Source organism: Gigantopelta aegis, chromosome 11 (genome assembly GCF_016097555.1).
Source record: "Gigantopelta aegis isolate Gae_Host chromosome 11, Gae_host_genome, whole genome shotgun sequence".
Taxonomy (NCBI): Eukaryota; Metazoa; Mollusca; class Gastropoda; order Neomphalida; family Peltospiridae; genus Gigantopelta; species Gigantopelta aegis.
The window spans coordinates 25,610,273-25,630,579 of NC_054709.1; the positions used below are offsets into that span (position 1 = coordinate 25,610,273).

At 38.0% G+C, this 20,307-nt stretch overlaps 1 protein-coding gene across 2 annotated transcripts in view; it reads left to right on the forward strand.

Annotated features, from left to right (window-relative positions):
* Window positions 1-20,307, forward strand: part of LOC121385462 — an 84,497-nt gene that overhangs the window by 27,152 nt on the left and 37,038 nt on the right. Inside the window, exon 1 of one of the 2 annotated variants that reach the window (XM_041516158.1) lies at window positions 11,695-11,798. The exons of the other annotated variant lie outside the window; for it this stretch is intronic. The gene's annotated coding sequence lies outside the window, so the exon portion shown is untranslated. Of the gene's footprint in view, window positions 1-11,694; window positions 11,799-20,307 lie in introns of those variants that run through there. 2 annotated transcript variants of the gene reach the window in all.

Genomic DNA, 20,307 nt, shown 5'->3' on the forward strand with positions numbered 1-20,307 from the left:
CATTATTGTGCCGCTAAAACATTAACACGTATTGATTTCTTTTTGTTTGGGGATTTTAAAATCCGTGATCGTGAAAGAAAACCAACACAATACAAATATGAAGCGTGACCACAATAACACGATGCATTAAGATAAAGACTAATTTTGAGCTTACGATTTTGTTTTTGGGTTAGTCATCAGCGCCCTGCTGGCATTGTCAGCATGATATCGTCTGGCAGGGTAACAGCGGTCATATTTAAAAGGACATTCCTGAGTTTGCTGCATTGTAAGATGTTTCCGACTAATAAAATATTTCTACGATTAAACTTAAATATTAAATGTATTTTCTAAACGAATATCAGTGTCTGTATATTCAATGTGTTTCTGGTCATCTTAATATTAGTAACAAGCCCAAACTGGATTTTGTCTTCAAATAATTTCGTACGTACGAAAAAAAAAAAAAAAAAAAAAAAAAAAACCTTAGGTAAGAAAACACCGGTAACACATTTGGATAAAGTAACAATTGAGTGAAACGTGAGTCTGAGACTTTGAAATGGTGAAATACCCTCTAAAAATAGACTAAACCTCGACTCCATAAATGTTACTTCTGAGACGCACGTGCGTTTTTAACAATATAGGAAATGCATTTTGTGATATTAAAAACACCAGTTGGACCAAAATCACTTGGAAATTGTACGGAAATTGATCATCTAAACCACAAAATCTAAGTAAAGTATGATTTCAGTTATCAAAAACTGCTATAATAGTAAAAAAATAAGCCTTAGTGTTTAAAAACTAGGGTATGGCCCTTTAAATCGCATGCGACAAATCGGTACGACTAATCGCGTAATGAGAACGCCACTTAAAGTTGCATCCTCAGGAACCTGTAAAATCGATTACTAATAACGTAAAACCCTGCCAGCGTTTTAAAGTCGACGATTCTTGTTTCAACCCTTGAACATGCACACTAAAATTGGTTAAAGAAAGAAGTGTTTTATTTAACGACGCACTCAACACATTTTATTTACGGTTATATGGCGTCAAACATATGGTTAAGGACCACACACATTTTTTAAGAGGAAACCCGCTGTCGCCACATAGGCTACTCTTTTTTACGACAGGCAGCAAGGGATCTTTTATTTGCACTCCCCACAGGCAGGATAGCACAAACCATGGCCTTTGTTGAACCAGTTATGGATCACTGGTCGGTGCAAGTGGTTTACACCTACCCATTGAGCCTTGCGGATCACTCACTCAGGGTTTGGAGTCGGTATCTGGATTAAAAATCCCATGCCTCGACTGGGATCCGAACCCAGTACCTACCAGCCTGTAGACCGATGGCCTGCCACGACGCCACCGAGGCCGGTCTAAAATTGGTTAAAGGGACATACCCTAGTTTTTAAACGCTAAGGCATATTTTTGACCATAAAAGCCGTTTATGATAACTGAAATCATACTTTACTTAGATTTTATTGTTTAGATTATCCATTTCCGTACATTCGAAGTGTTTTTGGTCATCCTGGCGTTTTTAATATAACAAAATGCATTCATCATATTTTTAAAAACGCACGTGCGTCTGAGAAGTACAATATGTGACAGTTATAGAGTCGAGTTTTAGTCTATTTTTAAAGGGTATTTCATCATTTCATCATTTTCAAAGTCACACACTCATGTTTCACTCAGTTGTAACTGTATCCAAATGTGTTACAGCTCTGTAGATTAACTAAACTTAGTGTGCATTTTTGTGGGCTTAAACTAGGGTGTGTCCCTTTAATCAACCGACCTGTAACACACGTGGATAAAGTGCGTTGTGTTTAACGATACCACTACATCACATCGGTATATTAATCATCGGCTATCGGATGTCAAACATTTGCTAATTCTGATATGTAGAGGATACTCCCCGAATGTATTGTGATATTATAATTTATCAGCACGAGTTAATAAAAGTATGAAATCCGAGGCTTTTATCAACGAGTTCTGTTAAATTATGTTATCCAGCAATCACTGTATGCATTGGCAAGATATGATGACTAGATAAATCTCTATATCTTTGGTCACTGACCAAATATATAGGCCACGTGACATAAGCCCGATTCGACTCGGGTATTTCAGAGTAGATTTTCAATAAACATAATCGTTAAATCATTTGTTATAGTGCAGTAAATAAAAATAACTTTTAGTTTTGCGATAACAAAACAAAACTTGTATATTTAGTTATGAATTAGAGTTTAGAAACGCTTTTTTAATGTGATAGAATGTAGCTGCTAGCGTCTTACAAATAATGACGTCATGCATATTGTATGGCGTCATACGGCAAAAGCCTTGCTAGGTTGACAATACTCGTTATCTCGCCTTCATGTAAAATTCTTTGATCTCATTGGTTATTTGCCGTTGGACAAATCCCTTATCCCCCTGTGGGCGGAGCCAAATTCTCTTATACCCCGTCTGTAATTTCCAACAGTTTCCAGCCGCCCCAGTTAATGCTAAAGCAATAATTAGATTATAAATAACATTGATAATCAATCAAGTATACATAATTAATTATATTTTTACTATAAAATACACTATTTCAATACTTTTAAAAGCTGCAATGTTGAACTCGGCCACCTAATTACAGTTGTGGTGTTATTGTATTAATGCGCGATTAGCAACAGTTGTTTTTTTTTTTTTTTTTTTTTTTTTGTTGTTGTTTTTTTACTACATACATTTCTGATAAAAAAAGTGTTTTTTTTATTCTATTTTTATTAATATCTGTTTCAGACAATTTCGTATTACAAACATTTGAAGTTAAAAACTCGTTTATCGATGGAACTATTTTTCGTCACTGGCAAGTGGTTTCGTTCGCGTCCGCGTGGTACGGCTCCGTTAATAAATTGTTAACAATTATTGTCTGGCGTTATTTTGATTATTTGGCTATATGGTTTAACATGTCGGCAAGATAAATTCGTTGTAGAAGCATCTCTCGGGGTATATGGCTTTTTATGTACCCTCCGTGTGCTCTTTTACCCCCTCGCCTTCGGCTCGGGGTAAAAGAACACACAGAGGGTACATAAAAAGCCATATACCCCTCGTGATGCTTCTACAACTTATATTATCTCGCCTTCATGTAAAATTCTTTAATCTCATTGGTTGTTTGCCGTTGGACAAATCCCTTATCCCCCCTGTGGGCGGAGCCAAATTCTCTTATACCCCGTCTGTAATTTACAACAGTTTCCAGCCGCCCCAGTTAATGCTAAAGCAATAATTAGATTATAAATAACATTGATACTCAATCAAGTATACATAATTAATTTTATTTTTACTATAAAATACACTATTTCAATACTTTTAAAAGCTGCAATGTTGAACTCGGCCACCTAATTACGGTCGTGGTTTTATTGTATTAATGCGCGATTAGCAACAGTTGTGGGTTTTTTGTTGTTTTTTAAATATTTTTATTTTTTTTACTAAATACATTTCTGATAAAAAAAAGTTTTTATTTTTTTTATTTATTAATATCTGTTTCAGACAATTTCGTATTACAAACATTTGAAGTTAAAAACTCGTTTATCGATGGAACTATTTTTCGTCACTGGCAAGTGGTTTCGTTCGCGTCCGCGTGGTACGGCTCCGTTAATAAATTGTTAACAATTATTATCTGGCGTTATTTTGTTTATATTTGGCTATATGGTTTTATCTGGCGTAAATTCGTTGTTGTTTATTATGTGGCTCTGTGTGCTCTTTTACCCCCTCGCCTTCGGTTAAAAACATGTCGGCAAGATAAATGCATATGCTTCACAACTTAAATATGCATACACAAAACTGGAATAAATAATGATTATCCGAATATTCTTGTAGGATTGCGGGATAAAATAAATAACTGGTTACTGCCTCAAGATATTAACTAGTTATCCCCTATATATCACAAGGCACGAGGGGGTATTCTTTGTTATATATGTGCGTAGTGCAAGGAAACTGTTCCTTGCTGTTAATGAAACAAATGTAGCTGGGGTTTTGCCAGTTTTTAGTATTTGACAAATCTCAACAATTCTAATAATGTATTTGCGCCTCTCTTTTTGTATTCTAATTGTACATTTCATACTATGACTTGTGGTGTGCCGACCGCATTGGTTTTTGACGCGGTGGTGGTGTGTGTGTTGGGGAGGGGGGAGGGGGGAGGGGGCTATACCACTGATCCAATGTTTAAGGACCTACAATACTAATTTGTAACAGTTTCGAATTCTCGTTTTACCACGGAAAATCTCGTTCATTGATGGAAAAAACAACCCAAAACAATTCTAACGTTTACCAATTCCAGTGTTAAAGAACCGCATTACACTTCATCTTGGCAAAAAACATTAATACCAGTCAAACGGACGTTAATCCGGGCAACAACAAAAAAAAAACCCGCATCGTTGACGAAGTTTAATTTGTGCCTGTTTATTTACGAGTTAGCATGCCGCGAGTTCGTGAACGGAATGGTCAGATTGCGCTGTCATACATCTTCGTCTGAAGCCCTTCCATCATGGGCGGTCCCGACGCTTGTTAACCATGCATACCGTGCCGGTGATGACTATTCGTCGTGATGGTGATGACTGTTCGTCGTGATGGTAATGACTTTTCGTCGTGACTGCACCCACGTTCCGCAAATTTGTAGCCATTATCGGCTAACCGGTTTTGTCGTTTCGTCGCATCAGGTGCAGTCGTGTTTTATATAGGTCTTCTTGTCCGTGTGTGGCGGTTCTTACGGTTTGTTTTATGAGATTTCTTCGTCTTTTTTTCTTTTCTTTTTTTTGTCTTTTTTCTTTTTTTGGGGGGAGGGGGGGAGGGGGGTGTTATGTGGATGATTATTTTATTATTACTAACGCTACTACTATTACTTCTACCACTACCACTACTACTACTACTACTACTACTACCATTATTATTATTATTAGTTTTGTTATCATCATTATTATTATTGATTCACAACTGGTGTAACAAAAACCGGAAAACGTACTATCATGCGGGGTGGTGCATATAAAAGATACCTTGCTGCTAATCGAAACAAGTAGCCCGTAAGGTGACGACAGCGGGTTTCCTCTCTCATTATTGTGGTCCTTAACCATATGACTGACGCCATATAACTGTAAATAAAATGTGTTGAGTGCGTCGTTAAATAAAACATTTTCTTCCTTCTTTGTTGCTAATCGAAAATAGCAACCCATAGAGTCGTTAAACAAAACAAACTTGAACTTTTAGTACTAATTAATTTTTCCTTTTGTATAAGATGAAGAATCTTGTTTGCTTTTTTAGCTCACCACAGAATTAAGACCAGGCGAACTAAGCCGCCAGATGGCGCCGCTTGTACATTGGATATCCGGTCGTATCTTGTCTACGCAATCTCTGTTACAATTTGTTGGTTTTGTCATTTTTCTTTACAGATCACAGATATTACTTTAACCCACTGAATGGTTTTAAATAAAGATTGAGGACTAGTAGTATGAACGCTTCAGGCAAAAAGAAAGATTTAATTTTACTTCCCTCATTTTTATCAGTAAAATTCATCGGTGCGGTTTTACCTTTCGTAACACGACTCTGACTATTTCGTGACGTAACAAGGTATTGCATTGACTTTTGTCAAATACGATTATAACAGATACAATTATAAATGTGTACATTACAAAATTATATCGATCTTGACTTTCGACTGGCTTCTGTCGTTAATTAGGCGGAATCCATATTAGGTTTTAATACTACATTTATGATTAATATAATACATGTACAGTCTCTCTCTCTCTCTCCTCCCTCCCTCCCTCCCTCCCTCCCTCCCCCTCCTCTCTCTCTTTTAATGATTATAAGTATACACATTTAACCCACGCACCAATTTTGTCTGTCTGTCGTCCCACGTCTCTCTCTCTCTCTCTCTCTCTCTCTCTCTCTCTCCTCTCTCTCTCTCTCTCTCTCTCTCTCTCTCTCTCTCTTTCTCTCTCTCTCTGTATATTTCTGTATGTAATTATCTTATTACCAATATTGTTTTCATTCACTCATTCTTTCATTCTTTCATTTATTCATTTATTTGTTTAATGCATAAAATACAACCGATATCGCTAACTGCAATAACTGACACTCTTAAGATAAAAGAATCGTTCCACGTTGGTACAAACCTTGTTAACTTAATTAATAGGATATGTTTTCAGTGTTATCTTAAAATAGCTTCCATTTACCACTCCTTCCAATTTTGAGATATTAAAAACTTCCGTACTACCTAGCTATGTTGAGGGTGATAAAAAAACATTTCTGTAATATAGTAATACCAAAATAGAACATACATGTAAATATTTTATGCCGTAATTTCGACAAACATTTATGACTCGTAATATTGAAATTGGCTGTGGACTATGCGGATCTTGCGAGAATTCATGAAAATAGGTCACTGTACTATTTATTAATTTAACCTCGAACATCACTGCATTAATATCTTGTTGTCTAGAGTAATGAAAACGAAAGTTACTAATGTTTCATTGCACGCAATACTGTATACATGTAGGTCTAGCGAGAAGTGGTGAAACTTGGAATCAGTCTATATTTCATTTCGTTTCAGCTTCTTTTCGTGCTTATGTCCAATTAAGTTTCAAGAACGCTATCCTGGGCATACACCTCATCTATTTTGGCTGTCTGTCCAGGACAGGGAGTTAGTTGTTAGTGTTAGTGAGAGAGAAGAGGGTGTAGTGGCCTTACGCCTAACCACTGAGTTGTTAAAACTCGCTCTGGGTGGGAGCCGGTACTGGGCTGCGAACCTTGTACCTACCAGCCTTATGTCCATTGGCTTAATCACGACACCACCGAGGACGGTGGTTACTTCAGATTTTAATTTATCTTAATGTTTCAGTGTTATATCCAGTGCACCACGACTGGTATACCAAAGACCGTGGTATGTGCTACCTGCCTGTGGGATAGTGCATATAAAAGATCTATTGCTACTAATGGAAAAAATGTAGCGGGTTTCCTCTCTAAGAGTATATGTTAAAATTACCAAATGTTTGACATCTAATAGCCGATGATTAATAAATCAATGTGTTCTAGTGGTGTCCTTAAACAAAACAATTGTCGTTTTTTTTACAAGAGTTATAAAAGGTTGTTCTCATGAACTGTTCCTATATATATATATATATATATATATATATATATATATATATATATATATATATATATATATATATATATATATATATGTACAAAATGCCAGTTTTACATTGTTAGAGAAGACCCTAAACATGTATATATTTCCTTACTGCATCCCTAGCTATTTCAGACTAGAAACGGCAGTATGATTAAACTGTTTCTTACATGCCCATTGGTGATAACACCATGCGTTATTTTTGGAATGAATGAATGAATGAATGAATGAATGAATGAATGAATGTTTAACGACACCTCAGCACGAAAAATACATCGGCTATTGGGTGTCAAACTATGGTAATGCAAACAAATAAAGTGATGATCAACATCAATATAAAAATTCAAGATTTAAATAAAAACAAAGTGTAAAGAACTGTGCAAAAATACAAATATCACAGAAAGATACTGACTTTTACTCAAAATTTCAGTTGTATTGCGAAGAAAACAAGGCGATTTGTGCTGTATTGGCCATTCTCAAAAATAATGTGACACCCCTGCACCACGGTGAGGTTACAGCACGCGCAGGGGCGTTATTTTTGGTTACACATGGTTGTTTACACACGTACATGTATTAACAATTTCAAGACATACAGGTACGACTGGATGCTCCTAGGTGATGACCAGGTCAGCAATGCCATACGTCCAATAAAAGACAGCACGGTGGAAATAGATTACACTGTGACGTATAGTTAACCTGGCAATCATGTGTCTGTGACGCGTAAGTCAGCTACAAGTACAACGGCTGTAAATATCTTTTAGTCGAAAAAGTTTTTAAAATTTGTATAAAATCTGGTTTTGAGGATATGTAAGAAATAGAATAATACATTCGTGTCCGTTAGATACCATTTATCTCACAACTCGTTGTTTAAAAACGTATTAAACTCGCTTTCGGTCGTTAGATACAATTTAAAACAACTCTTTTTAAGATAAATGGTATCTAACGGACACTCATGTAGTATTCTCTATATACATGTATATAGTTCCTTACTGCACCCCTAACCGGCCTCGGTGGCGTCGTGGTTAGGCCAACGGTCAACAGGCTGGTAGGTACTGGGTTCGGATCCCAGTCGAGGCATGGAATTTTTAATCCAGATACCGACTCCGAACCCTGAGTGAGTGCTCCGCAAGGCTCAATGGATAGGTGTAAACCACTTGCACCGACCAGTGATCGATAACTGGTTCAACAAAGGCCATGGTTTGTGCTATCCTGCCTGTGGGAAGCGCAAATAAAATATCCCTTACTACCTGTCGTAAAAGAGTAGCCTATGTGGCGACAGCGGGTTTCCTCTAAAAAAAAACAGTGTCAGAATGACCATATGTTTGCCGCCCATTAGCCGATGATAAGATAAAAAAACCAATGTGCTCTAGTGGCGTCGTTAAATAAAACAAACTTTACTTTTTTTACTGCACCCCTAGCTATTTCAGACCAAAAACGGTCGTGTGTTTAAAGCGTTTAACACTACCCAAGTTAATACATTTCGATTGTTCTGATCTAGAATACAGACAGATTTATCACAACGAACGTGCTTCTACTGAAAACCATTAGCGCACAAACTAATATTTGTACATTTGTAAAAGTACGCCAGAAGCCATATCAAATCTCTACCGGGACGCTATTCCAGTCGATACCGTTTAGAATTACTTTGTTGAAACTCTCTAGATATTCACGATTTCTCCCGACGTCTAGTTTAGTTGGAGAAAATAAAAGCAGACGTCATCCTCAATGTTTTTATTAGTTACTAACTTCTTTATTTACAACAAACATATTGTCTGGTATAAAACATTTAATTTAGATATATATGCAACTGAATTTCTTTTTATCTATAATAATAAAACCTGACGTGAGAGATTTTTTTTTTTAAATGGGTAGTAAAACGAAACCATGTATTAAAGGGACAAACCCTAGTTTCAACCGGTGAAAATTAACACTAAGTTTAGTTAATCTACAAACCTGTAACACATTTGGATAAAGTTATAATTGAGTGAAACATGAGTCTGTGACTTTGAAATTGTGAAATACCCTCTAAAAATAGACTAAAACTTGACTCTATAACTGTTACATCTCAGACGCACGTGCGTTTTTCAAAATATGAGCAATGCATTTTGTAATATTAAAAACGCCAGGATGACCAAACACACTTCGAATGTACGGAAATTGATAATCTAAACCATAAAATCTAAGTAAAGTATGATTTCAGTTTTAAAAAACGGCTATAATAGTAAAAAGTATGCCTCAGTGTTTAAAAAGTAGGGTATATCTCTTTAAAGCGACTGCCTGTAGTTTGAAACCATTATGATTAGACATTAGAGTTTCAGTAGCTCAGTTGTAAAGTATTCGCTTGATGCGCGGTCGGTTTGGGATCGATCCTCGTCGGTGGGACCACTAGGCTATTTCTCATTCCATCTAGTGCACCACGACCGATATATCAAAGACCGTGGCATGTGCTATACTGTCTGTGGGATGGTGCATATAAAATAATCCTTGCTGCATTAGGAAAAATGTAGCTGGTTTCCTCTGATGACTGCGTGTCAGAATTACAAAATGTTTCACGTCCAATGGCCGATGATTAATTAATCAATGTGCTTCAGTGGTGTCGTTAAACAAAACAAACTTTAAATTTTATAAGTTGTCCGGAGGTTTGCAATTGACGAATATGTTCAAAACGTATCTTGTCCTCCTTAGTAGGGTGGGGGAGGGGGGGGGGGGGGGGGGGGCAGGACGTAGCCCAGTGGTAATGCGCTCGCTTGATGCGCGGTCGGTCTGGGATCGATCCCCGTCGATGGGCCCATTGGGCTATTTCTTGTTTCAGCCAGTGCACCGCGACTGGTATATCAAAGGCCGTTGTGTGTACTACCCTGTCTGTTGGATAGTGCATAGAAAAGATCCCTTGCTGCCAATCGAAAATAGTAGCCCACGAAGTGGCGACAGCGGGTTTCCTCTCTCAGTATCTGTGTGGTCCTTAACCATATGTCTGACGCCATATAACCGTAAATAAAATGTGTTGAGTGCGTCGTTAAAAAAACAAAAACATTTCTTTTTCCTCATTAGTAGAATATCAATACTGTTATTGTTGTGGGGGGTTTTCAGTGTCAAATTATTGCTTTGTTTTGTTGTTTGTTTGTTGTTTTTTAAAACTAGTTTCTTACCCCAAAACTGTGTTATCGTAATGTCAGGGATGGGAACCCCGAGTTCATTACCTTACATGTTACATATAGCAAATAGACATTACATAATCTTAATCTGAAAATAATATAACATCTTGATATCAGAATGAAATAGAGCAATTACAAACAGGAAATAAAATATATACTAAATAATGATGCAAGGTAAGGATAAAAGATAGGTAGATATACCTCCCAAACTGGCATCAAGATTAAAACAAGTTATAGTTGCATCATCCTTTTCCGAGACATTTGTCTAGATAGACCACAGTTTTTGCGGCCGTTGAGTGACGGGTGTAATGATCGAGGGTGTAGCCCGAGATCTATTACACCCGTCACTCAACGGCCGCAATAACCGTGGTCTATCTAGACAAATCTCTCGGAAAAGGATGATGTAACTAGCTTGTACCACGCCCCCATTACATATTTATATTGTAGCTTTATTAATAATGTTAGTGAAAGTGCTACTTTTTAAAACAATGTTCCAATTTACTTCCTGCTGAACTATATGTGACCTGTAGGCGTAACTTTCTTCAGCCATTCAGCAATCTCTAAAATTTAGGTCAGACACGCCCGTGGTCTAACTATGGGATACACCACGGGTAAAATCAAAGGGACCGACACCAAAGCGTGGTACTATATGTAATAGAGGTACCAAGTGTCTCAATTGTAGCGTTCTAGAACTCTCAACCAAGATTATCAGTTGTCGTCGCAGTTTGTATGTAAAAACCTTTTTATAATGAATGTAATTCTCTATATGTTACGGAAGAGCATTAGGGCCAAGCGAAAAAAAAGAGTTTTTTAGTTTTTTTCGAATTGTTAACTAAATAGTTAGTATCTCGAAATTTCGAGTTAACAACTCGAAAAAAAACCCCTTGTTTTCGCTTGGCCCTAATGCTCTTCCGTAATTTATAACTTGTCTTTTATGAAATATTTAACTCCCGTTTCGTTTAGTGTACTCGTTTGTAACTTTCATATATGTAATATTTTACAAATACTTTACTAATTTACAAAAGTGGTTTTACTATTTATAATTCGAAATGAAACTGGTTTTATTCATATGGATAAAATCACCGTTTTGCAATAACCAATCTGGTTTTCGTCTTCAACTAACTTTTGTAAATTTTTACGAATCCCATGCGTTGAACACATGTTTGAAATAATCAGTTTAAAGTAAATCCCAAACGTATTTATCGATGCAGTGTATTCATCATTTTTTATGCGTTTTATTACTCTGACATATTACATGTCGGAATATTAATCCGCTTTCTATTTTGATGACTAGACACTTAAAAATAGTGCCTTTAATGTTGGAAACCTGATAGTTGCATATTAAGCGAATTCTGCGATGTTGCTAAATAAACATTATTTTCCGTGTTCATTTCATTGCGATGAGGAGGTGGTTTGCAACACTCGCGTCAAACTGTCATTAGAGAAATTTGGCAGCAAATTTCACGTGCACCTACGCTTGGGCATTTCGTCAGTAGAGCAAATTGCACGCACCGTCTAAGCATGTAAGTATATATATATATTTATCATATAATATCTTACATTTTCAGTGCAATCAAAGTATGTGATATTTTTCAGATCACATACTTTAAGAATTTGATAACTTTGCAAATTAGATGTAAATTAGTCGAGGTCTCGGCACTAGGTTTATTGACATTTATGCAAACGTACTTGGGTGACACTCCATGATTGACGTATGCATTCATAGTCATCAAATAAAACCATTTCAATAGCAATTTGACACTGAAAGCTGTCCAGCGTTCGGAAAACAAAAAACGTTAGGCATAACTTTATTTTGATGTAAGGACTTCCAAAATGACGACATTCGAGTTTGACGTCATTTCCATTCAAAAATATACCGCGCCACATATTCTTTCGTCATTTGAATATCTAGTAATGGCGGACTGGAATTAAAGTTGCGTGTACGTTTACAAAAACACGTTGTATTAAGCTTGAGCTTATATAATAAAGAGATTATTACCCTCGTGTATTTCGGTATCGTCAATATCATATATAGGGAATAAAAATAATGTATTATGCTCGCCAGAGGCTCGCATAATACAATTTTTATTTTATTTTGTGTGTTTTTTTTAATTACCAACTCTCATTTTTGCAGAAATTCACACATTTTAAAAATTACCCATTATATATGTAACCTGTTAGTTTATCCTACACATTAACAACTCTAAATAAGATTATATTTGAAGGAAGGAAGGAAGGAAGGAAGGAAGGACTATATTGTGTAAATTCATTTTAATTACGGTTATATGGCGTCGGACATACGATTAAGGACCACACGGATAATGAGAGGAACATCCTCTGACGCCAAGGTGTCTTTTTAATGCAGCATTTCACAGGACAGCACATACAACGGCCTTTGTTACGCCAGTTGTGCAGAACCGGCTGCAGCAAGACAAAAAGTATATTAATTTATTGGAAACGGATAATAGTGTTTAAATTTAAATAATCCGTGCTAGGTTTTACCACCAATCAGAATTGGAGCTGGTTTTACTCCGAACCTTGAACTTTGTCACGGCTCGTTCTAGCCAGTGCACAACGACTGGTATATCAAAGGCCGTGGTATGTTCTATCCTGTCTGTGGGATGGTGCATATAAAATATCCCTTATTACATTAGGAAAAAAATGTAACAGGTTTCCTCTGATGACTATAAGTCATAATTACCAAATGTTTGACATCCAATGGCCGATGATTAATAAATCGATATGCTCTAGTATTGTCGTTAAACTTTTTTCTTTTTTTTTTTCCTTTTTTCTTTTTTGTCACGGAGGTTGAGGTCCTTTATTCTCTTTTTTAATATAAATTAGTTTTGCTGATCATTACAGTGCAACCTTTGCCAATGTCGTCGAACTTCTTTAATATAGCATTGCGTGTCACTGTCTATCTGTGTCGAACTGTGTATATCGTTAAGAGTCAAGTCGAAAGTCGACAGTTGCTCCGAGCTGTTCTACTCACGTGTTTTGTGCATTAATTCCACATTAGCAACGCGTTGCTAGAGCGAAGAAAAAAAAGTGCGTCCCAGATTGCTAAATACCCAATTAATACCTTTTAAGGGCTCAAGGGCTTAATACTGGGAAACAATCATGATTGATCGCAGACAAAGTTTTCAATCCGCTGGCAAGTCGTGACAGATTGGAAGCATCGTAAATAGGCGAAACACTTCGCATGGTCACGAACGAGGCGAAAGTTGGGCGAGATTTTGAGTGCCAATGAGAAAACAATACGTAAGAGGTCTGCGATTTGTTTGAGGTGTGAGACCAGGTTGCGGATTAGTATCGAGAGGGTGATTAACTCTAATAACGAGACTCGATGACGTAGTCGTTAAATATCCCCGGTGTCAGTCTTGATATTGGTATTGGGTTCTAATGCATTACATGGGAAAGAGCGGTTTGTAGCCCAGTGGTAAAGCTCTCGCCTGTTACGCGGTCTGTCTAGGATCGATCCTGAACAGAGAAATAGCTTTAATATGTAATTTTAGTAATCAAAAAGGATTTATTAGTCTAAGTCGTAAACGTAAACGTAGCCCAGTGTTAAAGTGGTCGCTTGATGCGCGGTCGGCCTGGGATCGATCCCCGTCGATGGGCCCATTGGGCTATTTTTTGTGCTAGCCGGTGCACTACGACTGGTATATCAAAGGCCGTGGTATGTGTTATCCTGTCTGTGGGATGGTGCATATAACAAAATCCCTTACTACTAATAAAAAAAAAGAAGAAATGTTTTATTTAACGACGCACTCAACACATTTTGTTTACGGTTATATGGCGTCAGACATATGGTTAAGGACCACAAACATTTTGAGAGGAAACCTGCTGTCGCCACTACATGGGCTACTCTTCCGATTAGCAGCAAGGGATCGTTTATTTGCGCTTCCCACAGGCAGGATAGCACAAACCATGGCCTTTGTTGAACCAGTTATGGATCACTGGTCGGTGCAAGTGTTTTACACCTACCCATTGAGCCTTGCGGAGCACTCACTCAGGGTTTGGAGTCGGTATCTGGATTAAAAATCCCATACCTCGACTGGGATCCGAACCCAGTACCTACCAGCCTATAGACCACGACGCCATCGAGGCCGGTGTCATCAAAAAGGATTTGTTAGTCGTAAACATATTATTACAATAGCGGTAAAGACAGTCTAGTCCCTTTAAGAACGGGGTTCGTAGCTCAGTACCGGATCACACCCATAGTATATTTTAACAACATTATTATGTCGATAATACGACATTTTCAGGCACAGCGGAAGCAAGTAGATATTGAGGGGAGGGGGGCTGCGGGGAGGGCGCAAAACAAAGTTCCTAGGGGGTTCGGGGACATGCTCCCCCATACAATTATTGAAAACTAGATGTCCTGAAATGCAACTGCCTGTATTCTACAAATAAAATTCATCTCTGCCTTAAGATAATAATATTTTTCATTCCGAATTATTGACGGGTTTAAATCTCTCCAGCCCCCTCAACACCCCCGCTCCGCCGTGCCTGATTTTAATGTCCTGGGCGCTCAACTCAACGTCGCAACAGCTTTCTCCCTAGAAAGATTGGCTAGGTTCGAAAGTTGATTCAGTCTCATCACGTCTTCGAGTCTTAACACATCTTACGGAATCGCCGATTGGGCGTACTCTAACAAATCGAGTGTCATCGGCTAGACAAGGCTATCGGAGACAGACGAGTCGCGTACAACAAAAAACAGCGACGCGTAACTTTAACGGAGAAAAAGTTAATCACGTTCAGCACGCAATGATTAGCCGCAGTTTACAATTTAACGATATGGTGTCAGCAAATATCCACTTCATTTCTTTCGTCTGTTCTCTAAATGCATCGTTCCATTTCTGGCTTTCATTTCTTTCCATTTCTTTCCATTTTTAATTTGTTTGCATTACCATAGTTTGACACCCAATGGTCGATGTATTTTTCGTGCTGGGATGTCGTTAAACATTCATTCATTCATTCATCCATTCACTCATTTATATATATTCTTTCTTTCTTTCTTTCCATTTCCGCATTTTCCTCTTTTTTTGTCCTCTCTCTCTCTCTCTCTCTTCCTCTCTTTTTTTTGTCCTCTCTCTCTCTCTTCTCTCTCTCTCTCTCTCTCACACACACACACACACACACACACACACACACACACACTGACCACTAACAAGTAACAAACTAACCCACTGTCCTGGACAGAGCCCAGATAACTGATGTGTGTGTCCAGGACGGCGTGCTTGAATCTTAATTGGATATAAACACGAAAATAAGTTGAAATGAAATTATTGTATTTAAACCGAGACATACTAGAAAACGTAATGTTAAACACCAGTAAATGCTACAACACTGGTTACGCAAGATTTACTGTATTTAATGCTAGTATCAGACTACCAACTGTCCAGTTTTTAGTCTGAGCGTTCTTACAACTCCATACCCGTCATATACAACTCCTACGATCGATTAGTTCTTACCTTTCTTTCATTTTATTTTTAGTCCTTTTCTTAATTCACGAGTACCCGTTGGTTTTCATTCTTGCTACTAGTTATCTCTTCTTTTTTTCTTCTTTTTCTTTTTTTTTTTTTTTTTTTTTTTTTTTTTTTTTTCTTTTTTCTTTTTTTGCCCTGCCCACATTTGTGACGTCTTTCTTATTCCCGTCGCGTCAGTTTCCATTCACTTTTGTCCACGTTGTCTTCTTCTTCTCTCCGTTGATGTAGCCCAGTGGTAAAGCGCTCGCTTGATGCGCTGTCAGTTTGGGATCGATCCCCGAGGGTGCACCCATTGTGCTATTTCTCGTTCCAGCCAGTGCACCACGACTGGTATAACAAAGGCCGTGATATATGCTATCCTGTCTGTGGGATGGTGCATATAAAAGAACCCTTGCTGCTAATCGAACAGAGTAGCCCATGAAGTGGCGACAGCGGGTTTCCTCTCTCAATATCGTTGTGGTCCTTAACCATATGTCCGACGCCATATAACCGTAATTAAAATGTGTTGAGTGCGTTGTTAAATAAAACATTTCCTTCCTTCCTACCATTAATCTACTCAGTACAGTGTATTAATGGTTTGAATTCGACTCTGTAGGCAAATCCGATCTCTTTTTTATTTCATTGTTTTCCCTTGATTATGCCCTATATTCAACTAATCTGCATTGCGCTACCCGGGGCGCATTTCGCAGCGACCTGGGGACTCTGATGTTTGCTCTGGTTTCCGAAAAATGTGTAACACGTCGCAGAGCACGTGTAACACGTGGCTCTAGGTGGGATTCGGTTCCTGGCTGTGATGGCTCAACCACAACACCACCGAGGTCAGTTTCCAGATTGATCAGAGATGACATTATAAAGCTGGCGTTAAGACGCGCCCAATAGTCGGCGCGAACTCGCTCTTCGTTCTGTGTGTTACACTTTGTCGTAGTGCGCCGGCTTTTTAACCTTTTTAAGCTCTGTTACTCACCTCCCCACGCTCAGGCCGAAAACTCAATTTGTCAAGAGTAATCATTATTAACCATAGCAGGTTCTCTCTGTGCAACTTCGCTAATCGCTGAATTTTTCTCTAATAAAGCCTCTTAGGAATAAGCCAGACTTTCAAAATCGTTTTCGCAACATGGTCGGAGATAGATTTTTGTGAAAGGGGAAAGAGCTAGCATTTAAGACAATTTTCGAAATGGAAGTGCTAAGAAATTTTGCCATAGGAAAGCATGAAAGTTATTTTGTGAAAGGGAAGCATGGGAGTTATTTTGTGAAAGACGAACATGGGAGTTATTTTGTGAAATGGAAGCATGAGAGTTATTTTGTGAAAGGGAAGCATGGGAGTTATTTTGTGAAAGGGAAGCATGGGAGTTATTTTGCAAAACGGAAGCATGGGAGTTATTTTGCGAAAGGGAAGCATGGGAGTTATTTTGTGAAAGGGAAGCATGGGAGCTATTTTGTGAAAGGGGATATCTATTATGAGAGTAGTTTTGTGAAATGAATGAGCTAGCATGAGCTAATATGAGAGTAAGTATGTGAACGAGAAGACCTCGCATGAATTATATTTTGTGAACACTGAAAGAGAAAACGTCCACGCTTGTGTTGGTTAACGACACCACTAGAACACACTGATTAATTAATCGTCGCCTATTGAATGCCATTTCGTAATTCTGACTCGTAGTCATCAAGAGGAAACCCGCTACATTTTTCCATTAATAGCAAGGGATCTTTTATTTGCACTTTCCCACAGACAGGAAACCACATACCACGGTTTTTGATCAGTTCTGTTACACTGTTTGGAACGACAAAATGCCCGACCAGTTGAATGGATCCACCGACGTGGTTCGATCCTGCGACGCAAGAACTTTAGGCGAGCGCTCAGACGCATGAGATAAATGACCACATGGTGTTATCGAATCCGGTCAAAATACATCCACCACTCTACAAGGATAGTGAAATCTGTGTGTGTCGCCCAATTTTAATCCACCTCTCTACAGGGTCATTGAAACCTGTGTGTGTCGGCCACAGCAAATCCACCTCTCTACAGGGTCAGTGAAACCTGTGTGTGTCGGCCACAGCAAATCCACCTCTCTACAGGGTCAGTGAAATCTGTATGTGTCGGTCACCTAGGGGAGTACGAAAAGGTGATCTGTACCTCACTGGTAATTGTTACAAAGAGCCAAGCTGATTAGAGATCAAGTCCCGCTGGAGACAGTTCACGTATTCCTCTCTCGCCCGAGGTGCTAACAGCATTAAAGTGTTTATACCTTAAATTACTAACATTGAAAAGTCAGATACGTGTAACGTTCACCAAACAAACTGCGTGCATAGACCTACATCGGCATTAAAGGAACTATACCGGCCTCGGTGGCGCAGTGGTTAAGCCATCGGACTACAGGATGGTAGGTACAGGGTTCGCAGCCCGGTAGCGGCTCCAACCCAGAGCCAGTTATTAAGGGTTCAATGGGTAGGTGTAAGGTCACTACACCCTCTTCTCTCTCACTAACCACTAACCAACTGACAACTAACTCATTGTCCCGGGCAGACAGCCCAGATAGCTTAGTTGCGTGCCTAGAACAGCGTGCTTGAACCTTAATTGTATATAAGCACGAAAATAAGTTAAAATGAAATGCAAGGAACTATACTGGCTAAAGTTTGTTTTGTTTAATGACACCACTGGAGCACATTGATCAGTTTAGTTATCGCCTATTGAATGTCATTTGGTAATTCTGACTCATAGTCATCAGAGGAAACCCGATACATTTTTCCTAATGCAGCAAGGGATATTTTATATGCACTTTCCCACAGACAGGAAATCATATACCACGGCATTTGTCTAGTTGTGGTGCACTGGAATGAAGAAAAAACCCAATCAGCTGAATGGATCCACCGAGGTGGTTCGATCCTGCGACGCAAACACCTCAAGCGAGCACTCAACCGCCGACTGAGCTAAATCCCGCCCCTATACTGGCTAAAGATTTTCGAAGCTATCTTAGCGCTACGATATCGTAAAACAATCGAAGGCTATGACGCTAGTACAGCAATTGTTTAAGTGACGTTACAGCTTTCGATCGTTTTACAATATCGTAGCGCTTAGCGGCTAAAATAGCTTCAAAAATATGGGCCCCGAGTTTGCTATTATTGTAACATGTTAAAGGGACATTCCTGAGTTTGCTGCAATTTGTAAGCTGTTAAAGACATACTGTCACGTATTTAAGGACCTTATTTCTCTAAAAATGGATAATAAATAAAAATTACATTAATTGTTGGAAACTAAATCTAGCTATCGCATCACCTTAACTGAACCATGATGGAATGAAATCCATACCAACCCTCTCGGCAATTTTAGTTTTTGAGTTGTGGACAAATGCCATAATTCAATTATTTTCACAAAATATCATTAATAAATGGAGTATGGTGGTTATGAAGATGATTGAATAAAGTTCATTTAGGGACAAATCGAATAATTTTTGTTCAGGTAATACTTTGTTAGACCATTAAATAGGTCAATGATCTGTGACAATATGCCTTTAACAGAGACTTTTTAACGATTGTAATTACATAAAATATTAGTGACTGTATATTATACGTGTTTCTGATCGTTCTAATATATGTGCTAGGTTAAATTTCACGTTATTTCCTAAAATATAGTTTTTTTTCGTACGTACGAAATTATTTGAAAACAAAATCCAGTTTGGGCTTCTTACAAATATTAAGACGACCAGAAACACATTGAATGTACAGGCACTGATATTCTAAATAAGAAAATATATTTAATATATTATATTATATTTAAAGTTCAATCGAAGAAATATTTTATTAGTCGGAAACATCTTACAATGCAGCAAACTCAGGAATGTCCCTTTAACAAAATAGATATTAAAATATGTTTCCTGTTTAGAATATCAATATCTGTATACAAAGGATGTCTGTTGTCGTGCTAATGTTTGTGGTGGTCCAAAGCGTGTCTTACCTTCGACAAACAAATATTACGAAGTACAATGGATAATGACTACAATAAGCATTAGCTCACGATCGAAAACGCATTGAATATACAGACAATGGTTTTCTAAATATGAAAATGTATTCAATATGTAATATTAGTAGACTCTGTTAGTTGGAAATTATTTAAATGGCTGCAGACTCGCCAAAGCCCGGCTTTAAGTACATACGAGGCAAGTGGAAAGTCATTACACAAATTTCGGTTTCACTAAGCATTAACAACAGGCAGTTAATTTTTGTCATTAAAGGTAGTACAAAACCAAATAACTTCCGGCTGGGTCAAAGTTCGAGGTCCATCGAACTTTTGATAGAGAAGTGAACACCACAAGTCCTGTGATTGGTGATGAATGTGAGTGTGTTGGTTATAAAAAGAATTAGTTTCATCTGGGCAAAACAATGTATGCAATTTTATTTCGCCTAGTACCACTGTGTCAAGTAACCTTGTACTTGAAACATGTATCAGGTACCTGTAAAAAAAAAATGTTCTCAAATTTTGTGCGGAATTAGGGTAGTCATAGACGCTACCCGTTATCTCTGAAATGAGCAGCTTGACCCCCAT